Raw genomic sequence first — 6,211 nt, 5'->3', positions numbered from 1 at the left:
TTTTTTTTTATTGATTTCGAAGAGAGAAAGGGAGAGGGAGAGAGACATAGAAATATCAATGAGAGAGAACATCAATTGGCCTCCTCCTGCATGCCCCTCACCAGGGGTTTTACCCACAACTTGGGCATGTGCCTTGACCAGGAATTGAACCGATGACCTCTCGGTGCATGGGTCGATGTTCGACCACTGAGCCACACTGGCTGGGCAAATTAAATCACCTTCTTACACCATATACACAAACTCAAAATGTATTAGAGACATAAATATGATACTCAAAATTCATAATAATTCTAGAAGAAAACATAGTCAGGAAAATCTCAGACATCTCTTGTAACAATATCTTTTCTTATATGTCTCCTCTGGCAAGGAAAAAAAAAAACAAAACAGAAGAAAATAAACAGGACTTCATTAAACTGAAAAGTGTTTGCACAGCAAAGGAAATCATCAACAAAATAAAGACAACACACTGTATGGCAGAACTTATTCTCCATTGACACATCTGATAAGGGATTAATACCCAAGATTTATAAAAAGCATATACAACTGACATTAAAAGAATCAAACAATGCAATTAAAAATTGGGTGAAGGACCTGAATAGATACTTCTCCAAAGAGTACATACAGTTGGCCAACAGACATATGAAAAGATGCTCAATGTCATTAATCATCATAGAAATGCAAACTATAACTACAGTGAAATATCACCTCATCAGAATGGCTATTATCTATAAATAAATGAACAATAAGTGTCAGCAAGCATGTAGAGAAAAGGAAAGCCCCTTCCGCTGTTGGTGAGAATGCAGATTGGAGCAGCGACTGTGGAAAGCAGTATGGAGTTAGCTTAAAAATTAAAAATAGAACTGTCTTATGACACACTGATTCCACTTCTGGGAATACATCTAAAGAAACCCAAAACATTAATTTGAAGGAATATATGAACCCTTAGGATCATTGCTGTGTTATTTGTAATAGCCAAGATTTGGAAGCAACCCAAGTGTCCATTAGTAGATGGGTGAATAAAAAATTGTGGTACATTTACACAATGGAATAGTACTCAGCCATAAAAATGAATAAAATCTTACCTTTTGTGACAGCATAAATGAACCTGGGAATTATTATGCTAATGAAATAAGCCAGTCAGAGAAAGACAAATATAAATGGTTTCATTTATGTGTGGATTTATTGAACAAAATAAATAAATAAACAAAACAGAAACTGTCTCATAGATCCGGAAAACAGACAAAGAGCTGGAAGAGTGCAGGGTACTTGAGGGAATGGGTAAAAAAGTTGAAGGGATTAAGAAAATGAACCTTGCCCTGGCTGGTTTGGCTCAGCGGTTAGAGCGTTGGCCTGTGGTCTGGAGAGACCCGGGTTCGCTTCCGGCTAAGGGCATGTACCTCGGTTGCAGTTTGCCCCAGGCCCTGGTTGGGACATGTGGGTGGCAGCCACTCGATATGTTTCTTTCATGTCAATGTTTGTCTCTCTCTCTTCTTCTTCTTTCTCCTTCCTGCTCTATCTGAATAAAAACTGGAAAAATGTCCTCGGGTGAGGATAAAAAAGAAAATGAACCTTATAGACAAAGCCAACTATATGGTGATTACCAATGGAAAAGGGACTGGGGTGTAGGAAAGGGTAAAGGGGGGATACACAGTGATAGAAGAAGATCTGACTTTGGGTGGTGAATGCACAATACAATATAATGATGATGTATCATAGACTTGTATACTCAAAATCTATATAATTTTATTAACCTAGGTCACCCCAATGAATTCAGTAAAAATAAAATACAAAACAAAAACCAGCAACTGAGGAGTTGGTTAGTGAGTGCTGCTATGCTGGTTTGTCACAAATGTGTGTGTTCGAAGCGTTTACCCCGCACGTCAGGTCTCAGGAGCTGCTAAATCTGAGGAATGTGATGTATTTAATAAAAAAGGTTTTCTATCATCACTGGGAGTAATTTCCAAAATAAATAATGATGACATTATAAAGGCAAGTCCTTTTCCCCCCTTAAAAAATTATCATCTTCAGAATAAACAGGTTTGTGTGTGTGTGTGTGTGTGATTTAATAAAATTATTTTTTATTAAGGATAAGGAAAGAAAAGCAGTATTCAAAACATTAAGGTGCTTTGCTGACTCCATGGAATTTCTTTTATGATATTCCTTATCATATACTTATTTTTATTGATTTTTTTAAATCCTCACCTGAGGATACTTTTCCATTTATCTTCAGATAGAATGAGAGAGAGAGAGAGAGAAACATTGATGTGAGAGAAACACATTGGCTGGTTACCTCCCACTTGACCCTGACCAGGGCCGGGTCGAACCACTACCGAGGTGTGTGCCCTTGGCTGGAATCAAATCCGTGCTGGTCTGTGGGCTGACACTAATCACTGAGCCACACGGGCCAAGCCTTCATTGATTTTTTTTTTTTTTAGATTTGATGTTTCTTATTTATTTGTTACTCTTAGAACAGCTCATTTTTTCCTGTACTCAGACTCAGAGGTAGCAGCTCTCAGAGAGGGCAGCCCACGTCTCTTGGCTCTGTTCCTGGCGCTTTTCTTTGCCTCCTGCACTCTCTCAGCCAAAAGCTTAGCATGTTCTGCAGCCTCTTCCTTATTCTTAGCACGTTGTTTCTTCAGGGCGATGCGCCCAGGTGTGTGCTGCAGGACACGTGGAGTGGCAAGGCGCTGACTCTTGGGTGCTGTCGCCCTGGGTTTCTTACCTTCTTTGCTTAGGGGCTTCCTCACAGCATCTTGGCAGACACCATCTTCTTTAGAGACTGAAAAGTTTCGGATTCTGCCAGCGCTTTTGGGACCCAGGCGATGAGGCACAGTAGTATCAGTGAGACCAGGAACATCTTTCTCCCCTTTTTTTACAATGACCAAACAGAGAACCCTGAGATTGGCGTCCACAACGCAACCCCGGACGGATCTGCGCTTCCTCTCTCCTGTCCTGCTTGGTCTACAGCAGGAACGCCCCTTGCTCAGGGGCGCGGACACGGCCATGGGTCAAGGCGCCCTGCTTCATGGGAAAACTTGTCGGTCGTTCCCACCACTGATTCGAACCAGAGTCCTTCCATTCTTCACCCAGGGCGTCAGCAGCAACTTCTGTGGCCGCTTCTCATCAAAGGCTCGAAGTTTGCGTTCATCGTCCGTGTGGGTGAGTTTCTGGCAGCTGGTGCCTGGGAAAGAGATGCTCAGCTCCATCCCGAAGCAGCCCACGCCTCCGGCGCCACGTACAAGAGCGCCTGCACTGATTTTTAAATGAATATATACCCTGTTTCTATTTGAGAGGGGACGGTACCTACATTTTTTCACATCTTTTGCTTTTTATATAAACATTTTCATAAATATATGACAAAATTTGAATATATTTATTCTTGGCCAGGAAGATACTTGTAAGAGGTACTTTAGTTCTTCTTATGACTTAACTCATGTTGGTCTTATTTTTGAGATGAGGAAACAGTCATAGAGCTTAAGTGAATTGCCTAAATCTATTTAATGGGGTTTGGACTGCAGCCCAAATGATTGAATGCACAAGGCATGTTCTGAAGGACTACCACTAAATAAACAAACAAAACTGTGTATTGCTTAGACTTAGTTTCATTGTAACCATCTGGACAGGACTGCTCAGGGCAGAGTAGCCCAGAGCCCCTCACGTACAGACCAGCACTGCACTTCCAGTGTGGCAGCCCAGGGTCGTAAACCTGTGCCTCTTTGATAGTGAAGCACTTTTTGTGGCCTTTTGATGCTGTGATGTAATGCTACTCAACCCCTAGAGAAAGAAAACAAACAAAAATACATTCTCAGGAACATGTGTAAGAACCTGAGTTGAGTCCTTTTTAAGGGACTAGGTGTCTGTCACTGCACCTTCACTTCTCACTGTGGGCCGTCTGGCTGGCGGCGGGTGTTGTGACTGAGAACCTTCGGGGTTCCTTCAAGCGCTGTGAGCACGTGATCTCTGGTTCTGCCCCTGGGCAAGGGAGCTTCTGCCCCACCTACAACTCTTGAATCTGCATTACATACAGATTTCACATTCTACCCTAAAGATGGACTCACTGATTTAACAAAGTCAACATATTTTTCTGATTTCAACATCAAAACATAGTGTGTGACATGGGTGATGAGAAGACAGAATAATTCAGGTTAGGACTTTCCTGGCTATAATTACACATATTTGTTAACAAGCTTGGAATAAGCAATAGATTCAAAACAGTTATAAATAAATAAATATATTTTAGAAAATATACTTTCTTAAACGACTGTGGCTTCATCAAATATTTGTCAGGCTCAAAATATTTACTATTTCCAGATGTATGACTTATCATCTCTATGACTCGGTGTCCTCTCCTGTTGAACAGGAACTCCTGTCCATTCTGTAAATGCTACAGGCAGACATTTAAAATCAATGAGGCAGCCTGGCCAGGGTGGCTCCGTGGTTGAGTGTTGACCCATGCACCAAGAGGTCACTGGTTCGGTTCCCGGTCAGGGCACATGCCCGGGTTGTGGGTCCGATCCCCAGCGGGGGGCATGCAGGAGGCAGCCAATCGATGTTCTCTCTCATTGATGCTTCTATCTCTCTTTCTCCCTCTCACTTCCTGACTCTCTAAAATTAATAAATAAAAAATAAAATCAGTGAGTTAGAGAAGTTTTGCACTTCTACTTCTAAAAATGTCCTTTCTGTTCAGATCAAACTAGTTGAAGAATCTCAAGGTCTCTCACAGAGTGAACTTATCCATGGCCCAGAGCGACTTTCCTTTTTGGAGAAACTCTGTGATTTCTCTTTATGTTACACTCTATGGAAGGGCTTCTTAATTTGTTCACAGAGAAAGTTCTACAGGGTGGGGAGAGAAGAAGTCTTTTTCCCTCAGGCTCTGGTTAGAGGCTCTAGCCTGCTCCCCATCCTCTGGCCCTCCAGTGCTGCCCGGACCTGGCATCCAAGGACCAGGTTGCTCTTTCACACACAAAGTTGCTCTTTCTATACAGCTGTTGACTGCTACCAGCACACAGGGCAGATGACATTGAAGCTCCAGCCTGTCCTGTTGCATTTTCACAAGCCTGGTGCTGCAGGGCTCAGAGGCCCAGGTGGCCACTGCAGCAGAGGTGTGTCTGAAAGTCCTGCTAACGGGAGATGGGGCCATGCTGCTCATGCAGGCCCAGCCTGCAGTTTCAGAAGCAACCACATTTCCTGGGGCGATGCCGTCAGAGGCAATGTGACAGGTTGACCCAATTCTGCTTCTGTTGTCTCAGCAAATATGTGTTTTCTTTGCATTACAATTTGCCTCAATTTTATATAAATAATTCATGACGCTACTACATTTACTCTTCTCTATAAGGAACATCATAATATTTTTAGAGGAACTACGGTCATCAGGAAGGAAAGAATAGTTGGGAGGGAGAAGGAAGAGAGGAAAGGAATAAGAGGGAGGAAGGGATGAGCCATTCATTTATGCTTTTATTTTTAAAAAATACTAAGTAAGTAGCACAGCTTAATAGAACAATTTCCATAAAAGATGAATTTAACAGTAAAGATAAATGGCTTATGTTGGTAATCTATTGTCTACAGAATAAAAGTCAAATGCCTTGGAAAAGAAGAAGATATCCGTCAAATCCAGGCTAGTGTGGACCTCTGGCTCCTGCCTCTTGCACAGACGCCCCCTGTGCATCACACTTGATTCTCATCTCGGGGCTCCGCTTGGCACCTGTCCCTGCTGACCTCCGTTCTTCTGTGCTCTCTGCCTGCAGGACCTGGCCAAGAGCTCACTCCAGAAGTTGGCTTTAAAGTCATCTCTTCTGAAAAATGCTTTGTCTAGTAAATACCTTTTTCTAGTAAAAGGTATTTCTTTTTCACGTCTGCCTAATATTGCTTCTCAAAGTAATTATACGGCCTTTGTAAATTGAGTTCTTGTTCGGAATTCATTCCTCTGTTGTGCTACATGGTGTACTTCCTCCACCTTGCCCTCCCGCAGGGTCATTTCTCAGCTCTCTTACGGTGCGAGGCCCTGTGACTGGCTTTCATCCAAAGGACATGATGCAGCAAAGACCTCAGATGGGCCTGCCATCTCCTACTCTGTCATCATCAAAGAAGAGACATAACATCACTTGCCCTTCATCCCAGATCTCAGACGAGGCACTAAGCAGCAGTATGAATGGAAGCTGCTGAGCCCAGCACACATGTGCTAGGCCCCAATGAATGCTCATGTTGAAGAGCG

At 42.7% G+C, this 6,211-nt stretch overlaps 1 pseudogene; it reads right to left on the bottom strand.

Moving 5' to 3' along the window:
• Positions 1-2,474: 2,474 nt before the first annotated feature.
• LOC118625638 lies at positions 2,475-3,206 on the bottom strand (annotated as a pseudogene).
• Positions 3,207-6,211: the final 3,005 nt, after the last annotated feature.

The sequence above is a fragment of the Molossus molossus genome, unplaced genomic scaffold (assembly GCF_014108415.1).
Source record: "Molossus molossus isolate mMolMol1 unplaced genomic scaffold, mMolMol1.p scaffold_m16_p_11, whole genome shotgun sequence".
Lineage (NCBI taxonomy): Eukaryota > Metazoa > Chordata > Mammalia > Chiroptera > Molossidae > Molossus > Molossus molossus.
The sequence above is the reverse complement of the archived record's forward strand: the minus strand, read 5'-3'. Positions and strand labels throughout refer to the sequence as shown.